The 27835-nt window shown below is 42.3% G+C and overlaps 1 protein-coding gene and 1 long non-coding RNA gene across 9 annotated transcripts in view; one reads left to right on the top strand and one right to left on the bottom strand.

Moving 5' to 3' along the window:
• EPB41L3 (erythrocyte membrane protein band 4.1 like 3) overlaps nucleotides 1-27835 on the bottom strand; it is a 226184-nt gene that overhangs the window by 118628 nt on the left and 79721 nt on the right. For 3 of the 7 annotated variants that reach the window (XM_072828818.1, XM_072828861.1, XM_072828858.1), the window contains exon 1: nucleotides 23385-23622. The exons of 2 other annotated variants lie outside the window; for them this stretch is intronic. The gene's annotated coding sequence lies outside the window, so the exon portion shown is untranslated. Of the gene's footprint in view, nucleotides 1-20460; nucleotides 20659-23384; nucleotides 23623-27835 lie in introns of those variants that run through there. 2 more of the 7 variants (XM_072828836.1, XM_072828819.1) reach the window with 2 other exon arrangements.
• On the top strand, nucleotides 15114-25866 carry LOC140634987 (uncharacterized). 2 transcript variants are annotated; one of them, XR_012032317.1, is made up of 2 exons: nucleotides 15114-15411; nucleotides 25642-25866. It is a non-coding gene; the product is annotated as an uncharacterized lncRNA (long non-coding RNA). The 2 variants fall into 2 exon arrangements; XR_012032318.1 differs by lacking the exon at nucleotides 15114-15411 and adding an exon at nucleotides 20176-20836.

Genomic DNA, 27835 nt, shown 5'->3' with positions numbered 1-27835 from the left:
CTAGGATAATGCCTGGCAGTCAAACAGTAGGCACTCAGTATTTGTTGAATGAACTAATGAATGAGCAGCATTTTTTGAATACTATTTCTAACAGTTTCCTTATTAGATGGACAAAATGTTCTCCTTACATTTAACACTGACCAACTGCCATGGTAGGACTATAAACACACAATCAGTTTCCTTCTGATGGACATTTAGGGTTTCCCTGTGCTTTCATGAAAGGAGGAGGATTGCAACAAACATCCTTCAATGTGGACACATATGTGAAGATGAAAAGTAGTCAAATGAAAAGATCTGAGCTTTTTCTTTTGGTATGAGGATCTCAGAAGTTAAAAAGAATAAGCAGAAGCTCATGAAAAAGTGGCTGAACCTGTTTATTTGGCAAATTAGCAGGCAATCTGTTTGCTCAGCAAAGACGTTGGTCAGATGTGTGTCAAGTGACATCCCACAGTGAATTATTACAATAAAATTACAGGGTTGATAAGAGAGAAAAATTGCAGGGAAAACGGCTCACGCTAAGCTTTGAGGAGAGGAAAACAAGACTGAAACAACAACAAATCCCCAACAGTTGTTTTTCGGGGAAAGTACACATCACGTTCCCAGCAAAGACCGGCCATGGGATGCAGGGCGGCACGTGGCCCTGCTTAGCAGCGCAGTCCAGATGCAGAAATGCACGAGGATGTCCTTGAAGGCTACAAAACAGCTCAGTGATGCTGCCAGTAAGGTAAGGGGAGATCAATTATGATGAAACTCTTGCATTTTTAAAATAGATTTTATTAGATTTTAATAGATCTATTTAAAATAGATCTATTTTAATAGATTTTATTTATTCCTGAGAGACACAGAGAGAGAGGCAGAGACACAGGCAGAGGGAGAAGCAGGCTCCATGCAGGGAGCCTGATGTGGGGCTCAATCCTGGGACTCTAGGATCACGCCCTGGGCCTAAGGCAGGTGCCAAACTGCTGAGCCACCCAGGGATCCCTCTTGCATTTTTCTATCCAGCCTATGTCCCAGTTACTTCTGATGTGTCCATCTCGTTTCTCATTTTTCTCCTTTTCCAAATTCTCAGGGAAATAGTCACCTTGCTGTCTGTTGTACCCAAGAATTGCTATATCTCAACAAATCAAGTGCCTACTAGGTTTTACGAGCAAAGGTTGGTTCTTATGGAACTGGTGAATGCCTTTCTCAAAAAAAAAAAAAAAAAAAAAAAAAAAAAAAAAAAGCCACCGGCTCTGTGGCCCTAACTCCTACACTCCTGGAATCGAGAAGGGGGCTCTGCAGAGCAATGCTGAGGACATCTTTGCAGTGTATCCTCATTGAATCACTGTAGAAAGGGTCACCTGGGTGGCTCAGCGGTTGGGTGCCTGCCTTCAGCTCAGGGTGTGATCCCAGGATCTGAGATTCAGTCCCGCATCAGGCTCCCTGCAAGGAGCCTGCTTCTCCCTCTGCCTTTGTCTCTGCCTCTCTTTGTGTCTTTCATGGATAAATAAATCTTAAAAAAAAAAAATTACTGTAGAACTTCTCACCAGAGGTGACAGAAGGATCATCTTACTTCTAACTGTAAGGTCTATCTCTCCACCACACAGACAGGATTTGGTTTTTCCATAGAAAGCCTTCACCATCCCTCTCCCTGTCTTTGAGGTACATTTAGCTGAGTAATTATTATATCTTACCCTCAGTTAATTATTCCACAACTTCACTTTGGTCCGTTTTCATGGAAACCACCTTAATGACGACTATCATTATCTATAGCACTATACAAATGCTGGTCAGGACAACCAAAATCCAAAACACCTGCGTGGATCAAAGCAGCAAATGCTGCTGCTCAGCGGTGAGATTATTCTGTCCTCAGAGGAAGTCAAAGATCTTGTCCGTGATATATGGCTGCATCTCTGCCTTCATTGTTGGGCCCCATGATACAATAACTAACAGCAATACACGGTAATTAACAACATGTCAAAAGTATCAAAACAGATATGCCCCCAAAAGAAATATACTTCAAGTCATGGAGAAAATAATCAAGGCCAAATAAACTAGGACAGATTTATTCCTGAGTTGTGTAAGTTGGACGTGTTTCTGAGTCACAGAGTATTAATCTAAGAGAGACAATTAAACTGCCTGCCTCATATTAGAAAGAAAGGGAGCCAGGTCAGGGTGGTTAAGCACCTCCCCATGTGTTAAAATGTTCTGGTGGGAAAAGGCCAGAGTACAACAGTCTATCTTCGGCATGAATATTATTTTGTTGCTAAGGCCGCTGCCAATCAAGTAAGAAATAAAGATAAATTATAAACTTGTCCACCACTTACAATATTTTCCAAGAATTTAAATGCAATGTTTCCATTGTTAAAATTCTACTTAAATAACTAAAAACTAGCATGTGAAACCTAATTAATAGTAAAACAGGTAGTAACACTTTAGTTTCTCTCCACTTACGTCATGCAGCATAACACTCTTAGGGAACAAAATTAGAAAATGCAACACGAATTAACTTTTGTTTTATTTCTCTTCCAGGTAACATCACCATGTACTGTCCCACCCCTGTCCCACCCCCATCCTCCCAAGTTCAAAGAGTATCAAGCTCAAACTTGCACCAAGAACTTTCAGACTGGACATAATACCCACCCAACAAAGATACGGCAGGCTTAGAAATAGCAGAAGATGAGACTAGAACATAAGCTCCATGTGGGCAGAATATTTTGGTTTCTGCTTATGCTATGTAGTAAAGTGTCTGGCATATAATAGGTTCTGAAGAAAAATTTGGTGAATAAGTGAGTGAATATAAATAACTAATTTAGTTGGCATTCAAAACATTCTTGAATTAACTTAGTCCTAAAATGTTGAAATACAGACAACTAGAGTCACATTAGCCCCTAAAAGCCTTAATCATAATATGTAATATTAACAATTAAAAGTTTAACACGTAGCAAGAACATAATTAAACATTATCAGACAATGCATATCAGGAGTTTATCACAAGTAAAAGGGTTATCTTTGTAGAACAGAAACATTTACTCCTTTCAATGCCAAATAGAAGTTTACAGTTACAGTATAATAATATAACCCATGTATTTCTGTAGACACAAATGGTGATCTTTATAAGAGAAGGTATTTGTCATGCAAGGCATGCTCTATAGACTATGTATTAGAGACTATGTTTCATCATTTTATGTTCTACTTAAAAAAAACACACAAGTGCATTCATTCATTAGCCTGCTTATCATAAAATGTCATTAGAGTTCAAAGACTTTAGAATACATCTCTTCCCTGGGTTTTTGACCGAGGTCTACATTCAATGAGCTAAAACAATAAACAACTAACATTGCTCCTAAAAGTCAACTTAATAGGAGCCAAATCGTAAACAATGAAACATAAAAAACCAAAGCAACAATGGAAAATAACAGACGTTTTCCATTCCACTACCATGCACCAAATACAGTCGCTATACTGACTGTATTTCAAGACTGGAAGAGAAGAAATATCAAGGACCCGTATCAAAAACATCATGGTATATACAAAAGGAGTAATTCCCATTAAAATTTCCATGAGGACATATATACTGTGTATATTATACAAGCGCCACAATTACAGTGAAAACAGTGGTTTCCACACTTCTACTGGTAAGCTGATATTACTGAACGTGAAATGGTGTTAGATGTGGCTACTGAACCAAACATGATCCACAATGGTTTCTGAATAGAAGGTATTCAGAGTGTATCTCTCCAAGTTCTTCTGTTGCCCCCACGTCTTCCTCTCATTCTAGACCACCACAACCTCCTCCTGATGAATTCTTTTTTTTCCTTCCTCAAACTATTTTAATCAGGTTTTCTGTCAACTGAAACAATAAACCAACACTCCAAATCAGAAACAGGTTGATACTATCAAGCTGATAGAAATAAATTTATATCTAAAAAGATTAGGTACAAACTTTTTGTAAAATGAAATGTATGTCTTCTCCATTTAAATTTTCAAAATATATGAAACTTAGAACAATTTTTAATACCTGTTAAGTTATAAGCTTGACTTCTTTGAGAAAGACTGTCCAATTTCATGTCCTTATTAGGTGTTTTGGCTTTAAACATCTTTTTTTAAAAAAAAATTTAAAAATATGTATAGCTTTATAATGCTCTATAGATATTTAAAATATGATTTATGTGGATATATGTGCACATAAAAATATTAATGTGTGTAAAACATTAACCTACTTAATTCTCACAACAAACCTATAAAGTGGGTACTATTACTATTTCCTGTTGAAGAAATTGAAGCACACAGAGGTTATTTAACTTTCCTCTGATCAGTAACTGGCAGGGCTCTTAACCACATTACACTGCTAACACCTACTTTCCTACTATTCCTAATTAACAAATATAAACAAAATATTTCCATTGGTCATTTTCAGGAAAGAGGGCAAATCAGGGATTCTCTGCTGCTCAAATATAATCTTATCTCTCCTTTTGACATCAAGCTCTATGGGCTAAGCAAGGAGGCCACATTCTTCTATCTCAACTGTTCAGAAAGTGAAGGCCTCTTCGCCTTCTTTTTGGATGGGTCCCAGGGAAGATCTGCCAAGCTGGCCTGGACCACACACGGCTGGGATGCAGGAGCGTGCATGACAAGGCCCGGGTACCCAGCCTTCCACTGCAGCCAGGGAACAAGCAGCCAGTACTGGCAGCCCCAAATAATTACAAGAAAGGAGTTAGGACCAGTTCTCCGAAGCAATGGGGAGCAGGTGCTGGTCAGAATGAAAGATGCACACAACAAACATTAACACTGTGGGATCACTTGTCTAACTGATTTCAATTGTTCGCTTTTAATCATGCATTGCAGAAAACCCAGTTTTAGCACAGATATGCCACACTTCATTTCATTCTGTTCAAAATGATATGCAAAAGTGAGAGCAGCCAGGTAACTGAAGTTCCCTTTCTTCTGTGCCCTTTCAACATTTGCTCCTGGCTGGGTCCAAGAGGAGCAAGACTGGACAGCCCAGGGGCCTGAATGATCAGCATAAAAGCCCAGACAATCAAAGCAATAGAAGGTTTGTCCAAGAGCAACCACATGTTGTACAAAAGCTTTCACTTTCACGTGGATCAGCACTGTTCCATGGACTGGCATTCTGAATCCAACTCTATGAAGTATTAGTAATATTGGTAACCTCTATAGCAACACAATGAGGTTAGCTTTACTACAATTCCCATTTTGGATATGCACTCAGCATGTGCATAAATGTCAAATAAACCCAAGGCCAGTATTACCATCCCCACTTTGCAGATAAACTGTGGTGAAGAAGCTCTAAAGAACTTGCCCACGACTGCACTGTTAGGAAAAAGTGCCTCAGCTGGGATTAAACATACAGACTTCATAACATATAAGGACAACTAACTGCCTGTCACAAACCTGATCCAAAACTCCCACAATGATTATGACATAATATAAACATTATGTATATAGTATAATCACAATACTTATACAGGATTATTATATAGCTTTACACATACAACACAAAACATGAATATTTCATCTATCTTCACAGAACTTAAAGGCGTGACAAGAATGATCTTAGAGCACACAGGCCTTTTAAATCTTCCATTATTAGAGAATACCTCAATTTGACCTCTTCTTTACCACCCAACTTCTCTTTATCAGGCAGATGCATTCAGATCATTGCAGTGTCCTTAATACCTCTTCCAAAAAGATACTTTCTATAGGAGAAACAGCCAATGTGTACTTCATGCTTATGAGGAGGATAATGAAGCTGGTAACTAACATGTTTTCAACTTCACCCTCTTTTCAGTATCAGATAAAACTTCACTAAGAAATAAGACTGTTCCATCAGGCAATTCCATTTCACTAGAAGGCCATAAAAATAATTGTCTATGTCATCAAAATCTCTTTAGAGAGCTGCAAAACATCAGGTTTGCTAATCTGGGCCTGAGACAGAATCCCAACTACTCATGCTAAAGAATAACAGCTTCAAAAGGAGTCGTGGTTGCTATCAGATATCCTAGAATCTGTGAAGACAACTACAGACGGGTCCTAGGTCCTAGGAGGTGGAGCATCTGTATGTCTTGAGCAAACGTGTTCCTGTGGGCCATAAACTTCATGAAGAATGATTATGGAAGATGTGGGTCTCCCAGTTCTTCAGTTATTAGAGAATCTAATCTGGTATCTTCTTTATCAGTCAACTCCTCTTTATCAACCAGACTTCCTCAGCTTACACTGATCTTAGAGCCTCGTAGAATAAGTCACTGTTGGCATCAATAGAAAAGGAATATACAGTTTAAACTTGAACAACGTAGGGACTGTGGGCACCAACCACTCTCTATAGTCAAATACCTGTATATTAACTTTTGACTCTCCTAAAACTTAAATAACAGTCTACTGTTGACTGGAAGCTTTGCCAGTAACATAAGGAGTCATTTAACACTTATTTTGTAATACGTACCATATACTGCATTCTTATAATAAAGCTAGAGAAAAGAAAATGTTAAGAAAATCAGAAGCAAGCGGGCAGCTCGGGTGGCTCAGCGGTTTAGCGCCGCCTTCAGCCTAGGGCTTGATCCTGGAGACCCAGGATCGAGTCCCAGGTCAGGCTCCCTGCATAGAGCCTGCTTCTCCCTCTGCCTGCCACATTCCCTATTGTTCTCTCTCTCTCTCTCTCTATCAAATAAATAAAATCTTAAAAAAAAAAAAGAAAATCAGAAGCAAGAGAAAATACATTTGTAGTACTGTACTTTATTAGAAAAAAATCCTCATTAAGTGGACAGTTCAGACCTGTGTTGTTCAAAGGTCACTTGTAATTGGAAATAAATTTAAGAATAAAGAAGGGACCATTCAACTTCACCAATGCTGAGTACCTGGAGCTAGATAGGGAGAAATTCTGGATTTCAACTTTCCTGAAGTCTAGACATGATCCTTAGATTTAGAGAGAAATTTAATTTCCTATAAAGAAATAGAAATAAGGCAATATTGAAAACTTTCTTTTGGATAAGAAATTCTTTAAAACTAAGTTATAGATGATTTTGTCATATATAAGAACAAAAATATCTATCTTTATACCTCACAATTTCCTACTGTATTCCAAATGAAAAATTATCATTCAGTTTTCTTTAATTAGAATGCATGCCTAATCAAAACCTCACTTATCTACTTGATATTTCACTGAAGAGCTCAGAATTAAAAACCAAGCACTCCTTGATTTTCCCAGCACTAAGAGTGAAAATGAAAAATGTACAAATTATTTTCTAAATTACAAGACAATGGAATATTCACTGGTAAGAAAAGAAACCCTGTTTACCTTAGACTGTGCTGAAATTGGAAGGGAAAAAAAAGGGGGCAGGCCAGATGGTATGTCTGGGAAGATACTGACAACGTGGAAGTGTTAATTCTTGGAGAGGGGGTAAATTACTATATTCTAACAAGCATCAAGAATCCCAAGTCCAAGTTAATTGAAAATGACTGGAACCCAACTGTCAGTCTGGAAGCATGACATGGCTCAGTGACGTATGTCTTGACTTGGCACACATACCAATTCTTTCACATCCCAAGAAGAGCCTGCTAGCTCTACAGGCAAGCTTTCCCATCGGGGAGTCTCACTTTTTAAGGTTATATTTACAACTTAAAGTTAAATCACTTTTAACAAAACCAGATCCACTAAATGTTAAAAATTGACTTAGATTTTTCCTTCATAAATTCAAGGGATTGTCTCACATTATAAACAACTCCTTCATTTAAATAGTTCTTGGGCACATATCATGTGCTTAGCACTGTTCTAAGAGCTGGGATTCTATGACAGTGAACAAAATAAATGTAAGTCCAGTCCTCACAAAGCTGATATTCTCTGGGTGCGGCAGATGATAACAAACATACATAAGTAAAATATGTTTAATATGAAGACATGTAAGCAGGGAAGGGGAATGGGTAGTGTTGCAGGGGTGAGAAGTGGTGGGGGTTTAGGTGCACGAAACAAGCTGTGTAATTATGCTGGTGGAGAATGTTCTAGGCTGAGGAGACAGCAAGGACTGTATCTCTGGGTTGGAAGCATGACCCTGTTCAAGGATGAGTGAGGAAGCCACCACCCTGACTAAAGCGTCCAGTCTTCCTAATTAGAAAGACACCATGGAATACTACAGATGTCAATAGACATGAGCACAAAAATAATGCTGAATGAAAAACCCAAGCTGCAGAAGGGTATATATACACAGCACACCATTTAATTGTTTTTTTTAAACACTGAAGACAACACCACAAATAATTTAGTGATACAATAAATAGTAACATGGAAAAGAATGAAGAACTGTGGTCATCATGATAAACACAAATCCAGAAGAGGAGCTGCTCAGAGGAGAGAGGGAGGCACCATGGGGACATAGAGCACTTTCAACTAATGTTTTATTTTCTTATGCTGGATGTTGGGTCTACAGGTGGTCACTAAACTATTACTCAACCTTTTTGTGTATTAGAAATATATGTGCTATTTTTAGAAAAGAATCCTCACACCTATCTCAGCATCCTCTTCTTTCTTAGTCATCCGTGGGTCATCCCGACATTCGCCTTTGAGTGATAGACAAGACGGCACCAGTATTTCTGTTCAGCCATGATCAAGAATATTTCATCCCTGGCCAAATCATTCATTATCACAAGGGAGCAAATTTAGGGAATAGATAAAGCTGTCGTCATGTTCCGGTCACAATGTAAGTACACATTAGAGCCTTCTACGGTCTATGGGAAAGGGCTGCATGAAAGGAAACACAGCAAATCTATGCTTAGTGCTTTAAACTAAGCTGCCTGTCTTCATTTTAAATACAGCCCCTTCTCTACATAGGAGGTGAGTATTTTTAGCAATGTCACCTTTGCTTCTCAATATGCTTCTTAAAAAAATAAAATAAATAAAATAAAACACTGTGGATAGAAACTCAGATTGCATTTCGTACCTCACCTCCCATGCCTCCAGTCTTTCAAGGAGCGTCCAGGGATCCCAGCCATGCACATGTGTGCACTACTTCCTTTCTTCTCCTTAACCCACTGCAACCTACTCCACCCTCAGGATGCCCTGGGCCTGGGAGAGAAAGGAGAGCCGGGAAGTGGGAAGGTGAGCGGGGAAATGAGCACCTCTCTGAGCTCCTTACAGAGAGCTGGTTAACCTGGAGGCAGCGAAATGGAAAGTTGTTTCAGGAGGAGTATCTCCTAGGTACTCAGGAGCCCTGGATACTGTATTGTAATAAAGTCCTCTCTCTAGGATCTCATCTTCCCCAGCTTTAATGACCTTCCTATTCTGATGACTCGGTGTCGACCCTGAAGCCAGACCTCTCTAGCTGGCAGACACCTGTGTAAAGCTTCTTGGATGTCTCGCAGGACCCTCAGGACCAACTCCTGACATCGATGTCCCCATCACCACGCTCACCATCGACCTAAGGCCACCCCTGGTGGTTGTAAGCCCAAGGGTAGTCAAGGGTAGTAAGGGGGGCTGCTCCCCTATCTCTGACCCCCAAAACCCAACACATCACCAAGCCTCGCCATTCCACCTCAACATTTTCCAGATGATTCATTCCCCTCCATCTCTACCACCACATCCTTATTTCAAACTGCCCTGAATTCTTCCATGGACAGTAATATTGCTACTGGTGAGGACTTACTATGCACAAAGGACTTAGACACAGGGTTGCTGGGAGGACTGATTTATTGTGAAGGGTTATTATTTTTAGTTTATAGAAAAAGGAAGTGAAAAATTTAAGACTAAGTATTTCCCAAAGTTATAAATCCAGACTGCTCTGGCGTCAAGACTTATTAATAAGTTTACAGATTCATTCACTCAAATGACTCAAAAACAGTACTTTTTAACTATAATTGAGAAAGTGTCTCTTACAAAGGAAATTCCCTAGATTACTCCACGAGCCAAAGTAATTTTTCTGAAAATCACATTTGATCCCAGGCTCCAGCAGGGCAAAACTCCTCGCTGCCTTTGCATCACCCTCCAGGAGACATGGTTTATGGGGCCCTGAGCTCTGACCTCAGCGGCTTCAAGGCTCATCTCACCTTCTCCCCACCGTCCCAGCTTGCTCCCCAGCCAGATGCAGTTTCCTTCCACTCCTTGAAGTGACTCAGCTCCCTCTTTCCTCTTGGCCTTTGTACATGCCATCCAGACCTCTGGAGCCGACCCTAGACCCTGTCGGGCCGTTCCCTGTTCCTATGCCGATGCTGGGCCACTGCTTAGGCATGTGGTCTGACATCCTACCCTCTCCTCCCGGGACTGCATACCCAAGCCTGACGAAGGGGAGACAAAGGGGAGTTTCCTTTGTCTGATTCAGGGCCCCCAAACCCCCTATTATGGCACTGGCCACAGTGGACTCTAACTACTAAGCAGGCAATCATTTATCTCTATGGCCCAGGTGACAACGAGCCCTGGGAGAGTGGGCACCACTGTTCATTTGGTTTGCCACTCTACAGACAGTCCCCACATAGTGCTGGCACTTCGTAAGTACTCAGGATACGTTTCACTGTGAGGAGAGCAAGGGAAGGCACAGAAGTGTGGCAGCAGCGCACGAAAGAAGTCAAACATGATCCTTCCCCTAACGTCTGCCATCTACCTACCGCGCTACCAAGACGCAGATTATCATCATGTGCATCTTTACAGCTCGAAAAGTGCCTGCCCACCAATTACACGCTGGGTCATCACAATAATTCTATAAGAAGAAGAAAGGAGCTGCTCTGCAAATTGAGACTCTTGCTCAGTAAGGCTCGGTGACCTTTTTTTAGTTGCGTCACAAAGAAACACAAGGTGTTGGACATGTTGCGTACGCCTGCAAGATACTTCAGAAGAACATGAATGAGTTGGGACATGGTCAAGGTTCTGGATTCTGGTTAACAAGAGCTGCAGCTGGTCCTCAGACAAGGGGCAGCTGAAAGTGGGTTAGCCTCAGAAGCAGAGAGGTAGGTTTGGGAAGCGCTAAAGCTTTTTACAGTTTGGGGAACATTCCCCCTAAGAAAAGGATTATAAAATCACAAATTCAGACTTAGGTAACACATGTCATTAGTTTCACAGTCCACATCTGAGTGGGACAGAAGAAATCAAACTTACATGAGAAAGAAGAGGGTGTGTATTCGAAGTCAAAATAATATCACAAGAAAGGTAAGGCACAGGAGAGGGGCAACAGGAATAAAAGCTATTTATTCAGCAGTGACAGGGGGCCACGTAAGGCACTGTACCAGGCCCAAAGACACACAGTGATTACAGATGTAGTCACTGCCCCAGATGACTCACAATCCAGAATTAGTATCATACCTGAAGAGAAGGGGCGCAAACAAGGACTTAATAACATGTTAAAAGTTCCCTAATGGCAGTACCTAAAGTAGCCCTCTACACCCATGGTCATGGTCAGCTGGTCCTGCTTCAGGACATTCATCCCTCTCTGAAATCCGATTCATTTGTGTACTGACTTGATTAAACTACAGGGTGAGCAGGAACACAGAGGTTTGGTCTGTCCTGCTCACCGCTGTCATCCTAGCACCACGCGAGGTACCAAGTTCATGAGGAGCCTTCCAGAGAGGTATTTGTGGAATAAACAAACAAACAAGTAAAGGAATGAACAAAGGAACAAAACTTACATAGTCTCAAGGTGCCAAGCTTTGGCACGAGTCATCGGTCTTTGGAGTCTAAATATGTTTTGGTATATGTTAGTGAGTCTTTTAAAATTAACTATCACTGTTGCCAAATGAGCATCCTGCCTGGACAAATCATAATTTCAAAGAAGTCTGGCTTGTGGCCAAGCAGTCAAGAAACACCAGCAAAAAACGTGAAGAGGAAGTGGAATCAAAAGACAGGGCTGGTTTATTTTACTTCTTTCTTTAGCTGACAGACACTTGATCCAGAGTCGTTTGGAGAAGGCATAGGTGGGACAGCAGCTGGCTGGGGTGCAGAAGACCTGGATTCGCTGTTGGAAGGGGGGACAATAAAACGTTCACTGTGACAGTGTGGGTGGAAACCAGCCAGAGGCAGGGGTGTAGAGGCTTGTTTCAGGGGCTATCCTCGCTTTGGCAACACAACGGGCTCTGCAGTACACTAGGAAGACCACTTAAGGGAGCTTTATAATTCCAGCCAGAAGTTGCAGGCAAGGAGATCACCAGGTTGAAATCCAACTCTTAGATAAGAGCATGTAGCAAAAATAGACTCAAAATGGATGAAATGCCTAAATGTGACACAGGAATCCGTTAAAATCCTAGGAAACAGAGGCAACCACCTCTCCGACTGCAGCCGCAGCAACTTCTTGCTAGACACATCTCCAAAGGCAAGGAAAACAAAGGCAAAAATGAACTATTGGGACTTCATCAAGATAAAAAGCTTTTGCCCAGCAAAGGAAACAGTCGATAAAACTAAAAGACAACCTACGGAATGGGAGAAGATATTTGCAAATGTCTTAAAAGATAAAGGGCTAGTATCCAAGATCTATAAAGAACTTATCAAACTCAACACCTGAAGAATAATCCAATCAAGAAATGGGCAGAAGACATGAACAGACATCTCTCCAAAGAAGACATATAAACGGCCAATAGACACATAAAAAATGCTCCACATTGCTTGGCATCAGGGAAATACAAATCAAAACCACAATGAGATACCACCTCATACCAGTGAGACTGGCTAAAACAAGACAGAAAACAACAGATGTTGGTGAGGATGCAGAGAAAGGGGAACCTTCTTACACTCTTGGTGGGAATATAGCCGCTCTGGGAAAGAGTATGGAGGTTCCTCAAAAAGTTAAAAACAGAGCTACCCTATGACTCAGCAACTGCACTACTGGGTATTTATCCAAAGAATACAAACATAGTGATCCAAAGCGGCACCTATACCCCCAATGTTTGTAGCAGCAATGTCCACAATAGCCAAACTATGGAAAGAGCCCACATGTCCGTTGACTGAAGAATGGATAAAGATATGGGATATGTATACAATGGGCTATTACTCAGCCATCAAAAAGAAAAAAAAAGAAAAAGAAATCTTACCATTTACAACGATGTGGATGGAACTAGAGGGTAGTATGCTGAGTGAAATAAGTCAATCAGATTATAAGTCAACAGTTATCATATGATTTCACTCATATATGGAATTTAAGGAAAAAAACAGAGGATCATAGGGGAAGGGAGGGAAAAAGGAAGGAAGATGAAATCAGAGAGGGAGACAAACCATAAGAGACTCTTAACTATAGGAAATTGAGGGTCATTGGAGGGGAGGGGGCTGGGGATGGAATAACTGGTGATGGACATTAAGGAGGACGCATCATATAATGAGCATTGGGTGTTGTATATAACTGATTAACCACTCTACCTCTGACCCTAATGATACATTATATGTTAATTAATTGAATTTAAATTTTAAAATAGGAGTATGTAGAAATAACAGCTATGATGATAAAACCATTTACAGTAAAACTAGTAAATGCTTCAGAGGAACATTTCGCTGGAAATCATGTAGAAAAAAGGATTATGAAATTTAATTTACTAATACTTGTATATTCCATCCTTTACCCTTTACATATATTATTTTAATGTTAAGGTACTCTTACAAGTGGTTCCAATATGCAAGTCTGAGACACCTGGAGACATTGCAGTGAGAGGGAGTAAAGTCAGTGTCTGAAGATGACTAAGTAACTCATTTCACTCGCGGTCTCTCTGTACTAAGAGCCATGCTGTCAGGAAAGCTGCTTCAGACCCACAAAGCTGCACTACAGCTGTAGCTCTGAGGTCTGGAAGCTGCCTCTGGAATTCATCTTTAGAGCCTAAGAAATTGATGTAATTCAAGTTCGAAATACAAGTGACTTTTGTTGTTTTTTTTTTTTGCCTCTCTACATAGTGTCCCTTTTGGATAGAAGTGTCGAGAAAATTGAGCTAATTAGCATACATCATAATGTCGTCTGGCCATTTCCCGTGTATATAATATCACTAAGAATACTAACATCTGCAAAGAAAACAAAGGTTTTAATCAATTTAATTTTCACATATGTAAGAACTTCCCGACAACTTAAGAAGAGTATCTGTAAAACACAAATAGCTCAGTATGATTTTGATCAGCAGAATCAACTGTACTCAGAGGCATTTCTTCTTTACTGACTAAACTCCATTTTTGTATTATTATAGAGAAAACTAACCCCCCGAAATGAATACTGAGCCACATATTTTTCACTTACTAATTTTTTTTTAAAGATTCATTTATTCATTCATTTAGAGCGTGCACATGGGGAGGGGCAGAGGGAGAGGGAGACTCTCCAAGCCCAATCCCACTACCCCGAGACCATGACCCGAGCCAAAACCAATCAATAGTCTGATGCTCAATGGACTGAGCCACCCAGCCACCCCTCACATTTATTAATTTCATACTCCTGACCATTATGCTCATAATTATTATCATCCCTATTTAACAGATAAGAAAATTAACCTTTAATCCTACTTCCTTAATCTTTTAAATTTTACTTAATTTCCTAGAAGGACCACAAAAGGGATTAAGTGATGGACCAGCCATAGTGAAACCAGGCAGGGCTCTCTATGCTGAGCATTCTCTTAAACCGTAGTACTATTTATTGACAGAGTAGTATCTTTCCATGTTATTTTTTTAAAGATTTATTTCTTCATGAGAGACAGAGACAGAGAGAGGCAGAGACACAGGCAGAGAGAGAAGCAGGCTCCATGCAGGGACCCTGATGTGGGACTCGATCCTGGTACTCTGGGATCATGTCCTGGGCCGACGGCAGGCACCCAACCTCTGAGCCACCCAGGCGTCCCTATCTTTCCATATTACATATTTACCAGACAATAGCCAACATACTGCAAAGTTGTTGAGATAAGATTCTTTAAGAGGGCTATCTCAAAAAGTGGCCTGGGACCACAGAATCAGAATCCACTGAAGCACCTGTTGGATATACAGATGCCTGGACCCAGCTCCAGACCTATTAAGTGAAAACTCGGGATGAGTCCCTAGAAACTGCTTTTTAACAAATCCCCAGGTAATAATGTTACCTAAGAAAATGTGAAAACACCACTGTGGCTAATTCCTTGCAAACCTCTACTACTACTGTCATTTGGAGTTTCAAGTTGACACAATTCTATATTCTCATTGTAGGTCACCTTTTGGATTATGGAGTTTGTGGCGGAACATCCCAAAATTCCATACTCCCTTAGGGCTTTATCTTTGGAATCTCAAAATTCCTAAGAGGTCTCTGGGAACAAGCAAAGCAGGCAAACGACAAAGTAGCTTAATTGGGAAAACATTTACTGTGTGCCTACTCTCATCACACATGGCTCTAGAGGTCTTTGGAGATACAGGTCTCACTTCAAACTTCCGGTTGGCACCATCACTGCCATTTCACAGCTGGAGGACCTGGCCCAGAGAAAAAGAGCAACCTATCCCAAGCTACCCAGCTGAAGGTAAGCAGATGTTTCTACCCGTATCTACTCTGTATTCTCTTTATTCTACAACATAGCTCCTCCTCATGAATTACTACCATCTAGATTTCAGGATTTAAGGGGAAGACCTTTCCAAATGTCTTGAGCAAACTAGTCAACTCCCATACTTTTTCCAACCCCATACCTCGTCCACTAACAGTATTAAGCTCAAGTCAATAAAAGCCACCACCTATAGCACAAAATAACGGCATAAAGCACACAAAAATCAAGAATTCTCTCAAATGAAATTACCAAACACTGTATCTCCACAATGTGAGTAACTCTAGATACAAATGACATAAAAGCAAGCAACTCCCAGGCCCATTCTTAGGTTCAGGTTCCATCATGGCAGCCTAGCAGAAGTCTAGGTCCACCAGGCCAGTCAGTGCATCTTGGGATCATACAGCTATTTTCCTCAGCCACATAAATGTAGGAAAACAACATGGATTTCAAGTAAACCTAACAGTCAAAATGATGGCACGTCTCTAACATAACAGAGTGGCCCACATCCCTGGAGAAGCTGCACTGAAATCTGGGAACGGAGTCTGACATTTGCTAACCCTCTGGGGCTGAAGACAAGGGCAAGGTTCAGAAATAAGAACAAGCAGGGCACCTTATTATTATTATTTTTTCCTATCCCTGGAAGCCTCATGCCTTCACACCTCCTAAACTATCCAAGACTCTGAAGTGTCTCAACTCTGAACTCAGAGTCTGGGTCAGTTATAGGTGTCTGCTGCCTATTGGGGGATGCTGGGATGCATGTGGGGAGACAGTGGGTCCCTGGGATCTCAAGGTTAGGCTGTATGGGGGGAGACCATCTGTCTGTGAACAGACTCTGGTCAAGGTATGAATTAAGAAATCAAAAACTATATGGCTAAAGGCTGTTTCTTTCAGTTTATTGGGGCTAAATATGCACACATGACCCTGAGATGTACACAACTGCCATTCGTTATTTTAATTTTGCTTGATGTCCTGTTTCATCCGGCCCAATATGTGTGCTACAAGACAATGATGAAAAGTACAGGCAGCAAGTAGCAGGAGGAGGAGGGGCTGGATGACAGACTTCAAATAATCACCATCGTTGAGGTAATGGTCCTTCACCAGTATTGTATAGGACCCAAAGAAAATATTTATTTCCCATTAAAAACAATGATGTATAGATTTGTATACATAAGAATGCTTCCCAGGGCATACCGTTACATCAAAAAGAAAATAGTTATAGTAATGCGGTAATGCGTAAGCTAGAAATCTGTTCTTGTAAAATATTATCTACCTGAGTCTGTACATACACAAAATAAAGCTACTGCTATTTACTAGGTTTAATGATATACCGGGTACTATGTTCACATTCAGTGCTTTGCATGTATTGTATCACTGAATCCTCATAGCCTTGAGATGTAAGCATTATGGCCATTTTAAAAATTAGCAAACAGAGTCAAGGAATTGAAAACTGACCCAGGTCACAAAACGATTAAATAGAAGACTGGCAGCCCAATCCAAGTCTGTCTGATTCCAGGACCCACTACAGTATACTAGACATTCCAAGAGACAGCTTTGGAAAGATGTTTGCCAAAAATATTAACAGCAGCTGTCTCTAGAGCAGGAAATTTCTTCTTTTTGTTTTTCACTATTTTAGAATATGTTTTATTATTTCTTTTAGAGTAGTGGGAGGGGCAGAAGGAGAGGGGAAAGAGAGAATCTTAAGCAGGCTCCATGCCCAGTGGGGAGCCCAATGGAGGGCTCAATCTCATAACCCTGAGATAATGATGTGAGCTGAAATCAGCAGTTAGATGCTTAACTGACTGAGCCACCCAGGCACCCCTAGAACATATTTTAAAGTAAGCATGCCATATTTTTATTTTATTTAAAATAACAAAGATCTTTTAATTGGAAGGATAAGTAAACAGCATGAAAATCTTCCCATCTTCCATGTATCTAATTTTCCACCCTAACCAGTCCAAAAGTAACAATTAACTCCAACTAAATGTGACCGCAAAAAAAAAAAAAAAAAAAAAGAGTTGCCAAAATTATCAATCACTGAGAGCAGAAATCATTACAACCAATTTCTGAAGAATTCTGGATTAGGCCATTAACAAATGATCGTCTATCTCCAGACATATATTCTTACAATATATCCTACATTTATCACTGGATAGACACTCTTCTTTTCTATTCAATTACCTTCACTGGCTCCCTACTATCTAGTAAAATCCAAAATATCTTTTAGTCTCATATCCAAAAATCTTCCACAAGCAGGCGCCACACTTCCTCCTACTGCTCCCCACTGTAAAGGCTACATTCCAGCTAAATTTAGGCCTACTGACCTCTGGAGTATCCTATCAGGACTAACCTCAAAGTCCAGCCATCTTCCAAGGACCAAAATAGAATATGAAGACTATTCAGTAGATGTCTCATATAAAGTAAAGCACACAAGAAACATAATTACTGGGGCGCCTGGGTGGCGCAAGTTGGTTTAATGTCTGAATCTTGGTTTCACCTCAGGTCGTGATCTTGGGGTCATGAGATCAAGCCCCGCACTCAGCGGGGAGTCTGCTTGACATCCTGCCTCTGTTCTCCCCAGGCATGTGCACTCTTTAAATAAATTTTTAAAATCTTAAAAAAAAGATAATTACCAAGACACAGAATGGGCCATATAAATAAGCACCAGACATCATTATAAAGCATTTTTCTAAAAAACAGTTTGCATAGCCAAGTGACAAATTCTCTTTCATAAAATTCATGACACCATTCATTGTAAGCGGTACACAGCACTCTGCCAATCAAGCTATGACTTATCCATCAGAATTTTTCTTCTCTAGTTATTTACAGAACTCTTAGATTTATTTAGGTAGTCTATGCATAAATAATACAGAAACAAAATAACTTGGCCAAGGAATTCCTAAAACTTCTTTACTCGGTCAGGCTCGGACTCTGAATTGCAGGAGGACTCAGTTATTGATGTCTACACCTTCCCACAGTGCCATCCCCTACGCATCTTTATTGGTTTGGCGCACTTCTTACCAGTGCCCGTTACTACTCCTAGGTTTTCTCCCTATCAGCTGACATCCAATCCCCAATTCGGGATGTGTGTTCCAATTGGTGACATCAGTTGCCTGCTTTCTCTCTGCCACGTGGCTGAGAGCAACTACAAGTCATTATCCCAACTTCAGACATGTTAAAATGTGCAAACAGAAGTTTGTCATAGAAGTGATGAAATTTGGGGCCTGCACAAATATACAGATGCTCACTGTTGGGAGAATGTACACCTTCCGTACAAAAATGACCAGGGAGGAGAGATCCACAACAGGAAGTAATTTTTCTCTTTTGAGTCCAATGTCAGGATCAATATCATCGCCAGCCCTAATCTATATTTTCAGCTCTGGTCACACACCAGTCCCAACCCTCTCTGCAGTCTTCAGAGAATTCCCTCTCTCCTGATGGCCTCCAGGACACCAATTAGAGCTGCAGGAAAGGAAGCAGGCCGCCTGCCGATCTTCCCTTAAAGGAGCCATTCTTGTTTCTCTAGGTACCTGCAGTATTCTCTTCTCTGATTCGGCAAAACCTCCAGAACCTACCTACCTCCTTCATGCTATGGGCAGAACAGCAAGCTTGTTATGAAGAGGATCACACCATGAAAAATAATGACTGCAGACATGGGTCCAGTAATTCTCATTTTTAAATGAAGCAGCAGCAGTGCCTCTGAAGCCTTTTCAAATTTTTGGTAGTGAAGCATAAGTCACAAATGGCCTCATTTTTCATTCAAGTCCATAAATATTTACTCAATGCTATAAGTGTTTAGACCTGTACTTCGTTTGGGGTTGAAACTCCAAGAAAAATAACTTCCTACTCACTTCATGCACTCACTCACTCAGTAAAATCGGAGAGAAAAATAAACATTTGAAGCAGGTTAAATACTGCATTTTGTTTCCTAGGTCCAGTACAGATCTTTCTGCCTTTTTTTCTTCTTCTAAGTTTGTAAGGAAGGGCTATAAGAACAATGTATCAAAACGTCACCCATCTAAAAATTAAGTTGTCAGCTTTTTCTCTATACTGCAAATTACAAAAGAATTAGAGGTTTGGTGCTAATGGAAGCTTATAATTCTAAAGCGTGCAATTTAACCAATCACCGCAAGGTCTAAAAATGTAATCCTGAAGACATTTCCACCAAGTGATCTGCAATGCTGGTATCTAATTTCAACTTCTCTACTTGTGTCATTCTTCCCATTTTTTCCCCCCTTGCTTTGGAAATTGTTCTGGAATAACTACACAGTTAAGAACTGCCCAGTGCCTCTACATGCATAATATACTCACATGAAAAAACTGACAGTCATCTTAACCAAGGAGGTATACAAAAGACAATGAAGATCTGCAGCTATTCTATGGGTCTTTACTTTTTCACGCTCATATCACATTATATGCAGAAATCAAAACATGAAAGGTACTTTACCATTTCAGAAGTTCACACTTCCTTTTGTAATTTGTTCAGTACTAATTTGGGTGAAACATGTCTATGATCATCTCTGCAGTAGAAATCTAAGTTAGGATTAAAATGTTAAATCACAAAATAATTTGTTAAACAAAAATTTAAATGGTAATCAATTACTCCAAATCACTGAAGATACCTTGTAAACTTGTGAGATCTCTAGCTTTTTTCATCGTTGCCAATTGCCAAATTGCAATCACATCACTCAAAAATAAATCAGAAATACTGCCTATCCAGAAAATGCACTATTTTTACAGACAACACATACTTTTAAAAGACAATACTAATTATCTAGTAGCAAGAATGCTATTTTAGAACAAAGAATAGTTAAAAAACATACTGGCTCTGTGCATAAGCAAAAATATAGACTCATTATTCTTGTGCCCTGGATGATTTTTAAAACGGCCCTTTTTAAAGATACAGTATTTTCCCCAATAAAAGGAAAATTCAATGATTTCTACCATTTCACAAAAAACCTATGATCTATGAAACACATTTTCCTACACAGCCTTGAATTCACCTCCACCTTCCCATTCTCCAAACAATACCTTATGGTGCCGTTCAACTTGAGAAAGGAGAGTCTCATTCATTTATCGGGCAAAGTTAAAGGCAGCAAGATGCTTCAGACCGGCTGGTTTTGCCTGCCCCACCCTTGTTTCCTCTGAACCATAGTGATGTCACAACACCAGGCAGGGCAATGACTTCACTGGTCCAGTCCACTGGTCCTTGCTTCTGAGCACATAATTCTTAGCTGTCAAGGCAAATCAAATGACAACAGAACCCTCCAAGAGCGTCTGATGGATTCCCAACAAATTAGCTGTGAGCAAGCCTTTGGGAAGAAATAGATGCAACAATTGCATCGCTAAAGATCTCTCTTAATGAAGAAGTGGTGCTAAAGATTAATTTGATTCATGGTTTTCAATAGTAAGTCTATATCCCATAATAAAGCTGACACTCAGGCGGGGGTGGAGGAGGGTGGGGGTGGGGGAAGAACTGCGGCTGGATATTTGGAAGACAATATGGGAACCGAATATGGCCAGGGCAGTCAAGTAAATAAGAAACCTCTCTCTTCATTACAGCCAAATTTTCACAGCAGAGAAATGGATATTTTTCAGCTTTCTCCTTAAGTTCTACTTCACCAGAGAGGACGTGAATTCTAATTTGTGAATTTTAAGACTTTTTTTTTTTTAACGCACTGACTTAAAAGATGAATATGTATATTATAGTATGTAAGACCCCACCCTGGACTAAAAGTTCCTGCCATGTTTAATCTAACATAGAGTGAATCCAAAAAAGATTCCCCAAAGGATGATGCTATCACATTTCCCAATGCATGAAGGGTTGCCTGTCTTCCATCTGGGTAGCCCCTTAATGCATCTGACCAAACAGTTTCTTAAAAAACTAATGTATTTGTAAAATAGCTTCTGATCCCCCCCCAAAAAAAAAAAAAATTCCCTGGTCTCCTATTTCAACACAATTCAAACTTGGCCAAAGTCCACGCCCAGTACAAAAGCTGACAAAACTGCCTCTCACCAAAAATCACTTTCATGCAAAAGAAATGACTTGAAAATTCAATGTAAATATTTTGCAGACACTGACCTCTGACCTGTATCTTTTCAATCCTTCACCTAAAAGGGGTTTATGAATTAAGTAATGTAGCTACCCTCTTCATTACTGATAAATCACTCACAAAGCATGTTCTTTTTGCAAAAAAAAAAAAAAAAATATTTGCCTGAAGCGGATTCACTAGATGCACTTTTATTCAGTCCCTTGCGCATCTGATAGATTTTGCTTGTCTAAATCACCAGATTATAATGCAAATCAGGCAGTATTCAGAGATTTTTCTTTTCATCGGTGCCTCGAGAAATTAACAAGTTAAAGTCACTGTTTCTCAACCTAGAATTCCTTTCCTCTCACAACTTGGGTTACCCGAACTAAAGTTTGAAAAGTTCGAAACCAAAATTAAGATGCGTTTTTTAAAAAAAAAAAACCCTGTCAGGGCCCAGATCCTAAATCACCTCCCATTCCCCAGAGTTTACTCAGGCTTGATGGATTGTTCCCCTTTCTTAACGGGGCTTCTCTGCTTGATTTGCAGTCTTTGGTGCTGGGTTCAGGGCTCCCGGATAGAAGTCAAATTTTGTAATTTTGGATTCCTTGAGGCTTTAGTATCAGAGTAAAATTCAAAAAAGAATGCGTGTAGCACTGAGAGTGAGGACTCTTCTACTAGGGACGTCCATGCCGCCGGGCGAGGCTTCGGTACACCTGGCCGCCTTGGGGAGCCCAGAAAGGGCCCCCAAAAGGCTCGAGCAGGATCTCTGCGAAAGCAATTCTGCAGGACTGCAAGGCTGGTGTAAAAACACGGAAACACCACCTTGACCGCGCAATGGAAGCACTGCACGGGCAGGACGGCCGGGCCCTCCCAGGCTTGCCCAGCCCAGCCTCCACACGTAATTAATACCACATGTTTTCTTTATCATTCTGTGTGTTCTCCGGCAATCTCTTTCCAACTTTAACCCTGACTGCAACTGCAGGGGAAAACCCTGGAAAACTTTGGGTCCGTCGATCGAAAACCCCAAAGGCAAGGCTGCTCGCGGCGCGCGGGACCCGTTACAATTTACGAGGTAACCACACCCACCGCATTGCAGAAGCCGCGAACTTGGCGGGGGCGGGCGGGGGCGGGGCGGGGCAGAAGCGGGGCGAGACCCGGGGAGGGGGAGGGGGAGGGGGAGGGGGAGGGGGGGCGAGCACGAGCCCCGCCGCCGCAGCCCCCGCCCCTCCCGAGGCGGCGCCAGGTGAGCAGCGCCGCTGCCGCGGGGTCGCAGGCCGGGGCCCAGGGGCGCCGCAGGTGCCGGGCCGCGAGCGCCGGCTGCGGGACGCGCCCTCCTCCTCCTCGTCCTCGTCGCCCCTGCGCCCCCGGGCTGCAGCCCCCGCCGCCGTCCCGGGAAGGAGACAAGTTACATAAAGCGGCCGGCCCGCGCCCCGGCTGGGATGCTTTGTGCCGAGCCCCCGGGAGCGCCCCGCGGCGCGCCGCCCCCCGCCCCCCGCCCCGGGCGGCGCCGCGGTGTCGCCCCGGTCCCCCGCCCGCCCCGCGCAGCCCGCCGCGCCCTCGCCCCCGGCCCCGGCCCCGGGGCAACTTAAAACATGGCGCCCCGAACGGGGGATTGGGGCGAATTGGCAGGGAAGGCAGGCGGGGACGGCGCCGGGGGAGGCCCCCAGGCCGGAGGCCGGCGCTCAGCCTCGCGCGCCGGCCCCATGCGATGCGGCAGCGCGGCGGGCGGACACGTCCCCGGGCGGCCTCGTCCCCGGCGCGGCGCGGTGCGGGCCCGCGGGGGTCCCGGCGGGGGGGGGGGGGCGGCTGGCTCGGGGCTCCGGGCTCGGGGCCACGCGTCCGCCGCGCACCGCCCGCGCCCCGCCCCCGGAGACCCCCGCGGGCCCCCTCGGATCCCCCCGCCCCGGCTGCCAGGAAAGTTACCTCGGCCGGGGGGCAGCCGGCGTCCTCGGGCGCTGCGCACAGGCTCGGCGTGGGGAGGGAGCCGGCGCCGCGGGCTGCTCGCCGACGCGGGCTGCTGCCGCCGCTCCCGCTCCCCCTCCCCGCCCCCCGCCCCCCGCAGGCGGCTCGGCGGCTCCGAGGCTCGGCGGCTCCGCGGAGCTGCGGCGGGGCCCACGCCCCGAGCCGGCGCAGAGGCAGCCGAGCCCGTCCTGCGGCCGCGGGGGGCGGGGGGGCGGGGGGGCCGCGCCACTCCAGGACACTTGGGCTGTGACAGGCGTCTCCGTCCTGGCGCAGGGTCGGGCTTGGGGGCACCGCCTGGAGACGGCGGCCAAGAGCAGCAGCCTGTGGTCTCCGCTCCGGATGGATGACAGCCCGGGCTTTCCGATCCCCCTCCTCAGGCCTCCCGACACCCCCTGCAACGCGGGAGGGGGTCCCTGGCCCTCAGGTGCAGAATGTGCTGGCTCAGGGACTGCAGTGTTTCCTTGCTTGCTTTTTTTTTTTTTTTTTAAATCTTTTTGAAAGAAGCCATTTCGCATTGGCGTCTTGCACAGGGTGGGTGCCCAAGAAATGTTAATGGGGAACACCTGAGTTAAAGGTTGAAGGGCGCGCTTTCCTGTCTTTCGGCAGCCCCCCCCCCCCTTCCCACCATAAAGATCCAAAGTTACAGGTGGTCTCCCAAGCTTCCCGGTCTACCAGGAAGTAAGTCCTTCATTATTGATCAGGCTTTCAGCTGAAATGGGGGGTGGGGGGGTGGGGGGGCTCACGCTCTGATGGACAGGTGAAAGAAATGATTCCAGGTCATCTCACAACCTAACTCTATAATCAAGTAACCAAGTCATATTTATTAAAATGTTTAAGGCCCGCTTTAAATATTCAGGGTCACCCTTTCAGGAGCTCACCCACTCACTTAAGGTGTGCTGGTAGATTCACAAAAATACTGCATTTTTGGGATCCCTGCGTGGCCAAGGGGTTTAGCACCTGCCTTTGGCCCCGGGGCGGGGGGGAGGGGGTGATCCTGGAAACGGGGGGATAGATTCCTCCATCAGGCTCCCTGCGTGGAGCCTGCTTCTCCCTCTGCCTGTGTCTCTGCGCCTCTCTCTCTCTCATGAATAAATAAATAAAATCTTTAAAAAAAAAATACTGCATTTTCTATTGGGTGCCAAAGATGTGGTGCAGAATAAAAGCCTGTGGCACAGATGAGTAGGTTGGGACTGCCAGTAAAGGCCCTGGCTGGGGAGACCTGGCCTGCTTTTAGGACAGGGCATAGGCAGTAGAAAAGGGGAGGGGCATTTTTCTGGTTGCAGGAGAGAAGATAGGAAAATCATGGTTACTGTGGTGCTATGGAGTTTATGAACCTGTATTCTGTAGCAGATGTGCATCTTTGGGAAATTTTAAGCAAGAAAATGTGGTTTAAGTTTTGTTGGGAGGGGGGAATCTGGTGACGTGGGGGAATGGATGGGCAAATAGAGAGCAGATAGCAAGAGATCTTAGCATTGTTCCAAGTACTACAGGTAACAAGGACCTAAGCTGTCATGTTGACAGATAATGGTGATAGTTCAAATACTAGAAGAAAAATTTGGGCATTGCCTGTATTTTCTTTTTTTTTTTTTTTTTTTTTGCCTTTTTTTTTTGCCTGTATTTTCTATGAGGGCCACAAGAGTATTACAGACATATCTACGCACGTCACTTTTTATTTATATGGCTATGTGGGAGGTGTACAAGATCTGTGAATGAAGAAAGCGGTTTTTTTCCTTGTTTGTGTGCACACTTAAACACTCTCCTTTAAAAGTGAACTTGAAAAAATTATCTTGTTTACAACAAACATGAAGTTGGCATTATCATTTCAGACACAGATGGCTTCTTATATTCATTCATTTTGTTGCCATATTTTTGCTATTTTTTTAATTGAAAGCAAACTCTTTTCTCCCTGATTCACAAATCTTAATCTTTCTGGTGATGGAAAAAAATAAAAAATGTACAGATGTCTATTTTCTTGTGAGAAAATGTTAGAATACTAAATATTTTTTTAGAAGTACCTCACTAATTATCTGAATATTCCATGAATTCAAAATTTGGAGTAAAAACCAAACTGCTTCATAGTTTTTCTTTTTTTTTTTTTTTGTTTTTTTGTTTTTTTTTTTTTTTGCTTCATAGTTTAATAGTAAATCTGGGGAGCAATCACTATGAAAATCTTTGGGCTTAACCAAAGCTCTCAGCTCTTCTTTTTTGATTTTCCTAGCACAGATATGGAGAAAAAGAAATGCCAAACAAAAACTCAGAAGCAGCACAGAGCTCTACCAGTAACCTGCCCGCATCTCTGTAATAAATCCTTTTCATTCTACTTGATTAATACCATGCAGGAGCACCTCAGAGTCCTCTCTGTCTCCCCACAGTGCCTCACTGAGTACACTGCAAGCCAAGCACTGAACATTTTTTGCTAAATAAATGAATGGATGTCAACTAATTAAGTTTGTCACTATATTTGAGAGTTGAGTTTCCTCCTGTATAAAATAAGAGATTATTTCCAAAATTCCTTATGCTTCAAATATGCTAGGGGTCTATAAAATAAAAAGACATTATCACATCTCAATACCTACTGAGTAAAAGCAATAATGAAAAATCCTTTTAACTCTTATCAGGAAATTAAGTTATGAGCTTTTCTACATGGAAAAGAGAAGGAAAGTAACAAAATTAAGTACAAGGCAAGATGATGATCCCATTATAGTTAGATTTGCTTTCTTTCATAAAGGCTGACTTCTCCCTGCATTCCCCTCACTACCAAAAATGAAGCCACCTAAGGCCCCAGAGAATTCTTTATTCTTACCAGTATGAAATCCCTTCTGGTGCTTTTTTCAGTAAGTTACAGAAAAGTAATCCTTGGTTCGGGGGAATGCTTTTCACACAGTACCAGAGTTAGTGAGATTTGTTTGTTGTTGTTTTTTAAGATCTTATTTATTTATTCATGAGAGACACAGGCAGAGGGAGAAGCAGGCTTCATGCAGGGATGCAGGGAGCCCGATGTGGGACTCGATCCCGGATCTCCAGGATCACGCCCTGGGCTGAAGGCGGCGCTAAACCGCTGAGCCACCCGGGCTGCCCAGTTAGTGAGATTTGTGCTGAGAACTCAGTTCATCAGATTTCTAGTTTACTATATCTACATGGCAAATACTGAAATAATCCATGAAATAATGGGGAAGGATTCCATGACTCCAGCCTAAGTCTCAGGATGTCCATTCTGGTTTCAACCATGGTACTAAGGCTTACCCTACAATACTAATCTTATTTATGGGCTTCCTGAAATATTCTGTTGTATACAAAATATATTACTGAAGGCCAACAAGCCATCTAGAATTCTAGCCATAGTACAGAGAAAAGAGGCATAGCTAACTTCTGGTAAGATAATGCGTGTGTGGAACTTCATCCCAAACCATAGAGACAGGATTGTCCCCCAAACCTCCACCTAACCCCAAGTGTCCACAGCACACTGACTCACTGATACTGGTACTCTGTTATCTTAGAGAGGTGTAACTCCAACCTGATAGCCAAGGCAAAAGCAGAGTTTGCAGATTGTATCACAGCCATATTGTCAGCTTCATCGACAAGCTCCAGAAAGAAATGGTAGAGTATCCGTCCAATGAATACATCGGAACCTTGCCCTCCAGCATGAAGACTGGAAGAATATGGAAGTCTATCCAAACCCTAAAAGGCCTGCAGCACTCATCTGCCCTCTTTGGCAATCTCAGACTACTGTCACATAAAGCATTGTGATATTTTAAACATTTCCATATTCTCCAGTACTTTAAGTTGACTGTTTTTCAGCCTAAGATGCCTTAGTGAGATGTTAACATCACTTGCAGTTAACTAGTCGAGGCATATTGTATGCTCAGGATAATGTCAGGCACCTCAATTGCATATCAAGTCCTTGAAATCAGGAAATCGTTACCAGGGACCATAAATAAGAGAAATATGGTGATGAATGCCTAATTCAAAAGCAACAATCTTATTCTTATGAGATAAAAATGTTTAAGAGTTTCTAGGGTTTGAGAATACTGTCAACTTTATAGCTCATTAAGGCTTCCAGATGCTGTCTTCATTCAGGGTTTGTATACATCATTTCAGGGGTCTGTACACATGCAGAGCACAGATGCAAAATGAAGTAAAAAACCACCAATAATTATAAATGCAGTATAAAATGTACAAAAATATGTACACATGAGAGGCAGCAAGTTTAGACATTCCTACATTCATTTAATAAAATCATTCCTATCCATCAGAACTTCATACTTGCTTCCTTTCTCTCTCTGTTAAGCTCTTGTAAAAATACTGGTCATAAATGTGGGGCCAATACATATTGTATAAATTTCACTGTATTCAAATATACACTTAATGGGTTTTTTAACTTTTTCCATTTCAAGTAAATTTTTAGAAATCTC

This window comes from Canis lupus, chromosome 6 (assembly GCF_048164855.1).
Source record: "Canis lupus baileyi chromosome 6, mCanLup2.hap1, whole genome shotgun sequence".
Taxonomy (NCBI): Eukaryota; Metazoa; Chordata; class Mammalia; order Carnivora; family Canidae; genus Canis; species Canis lupus.
The sequence above is the reverse complement of the archived record's forward strand: the minus strand, read 5'-3'. Positions and strand labels throughout refer to the sequence as shown.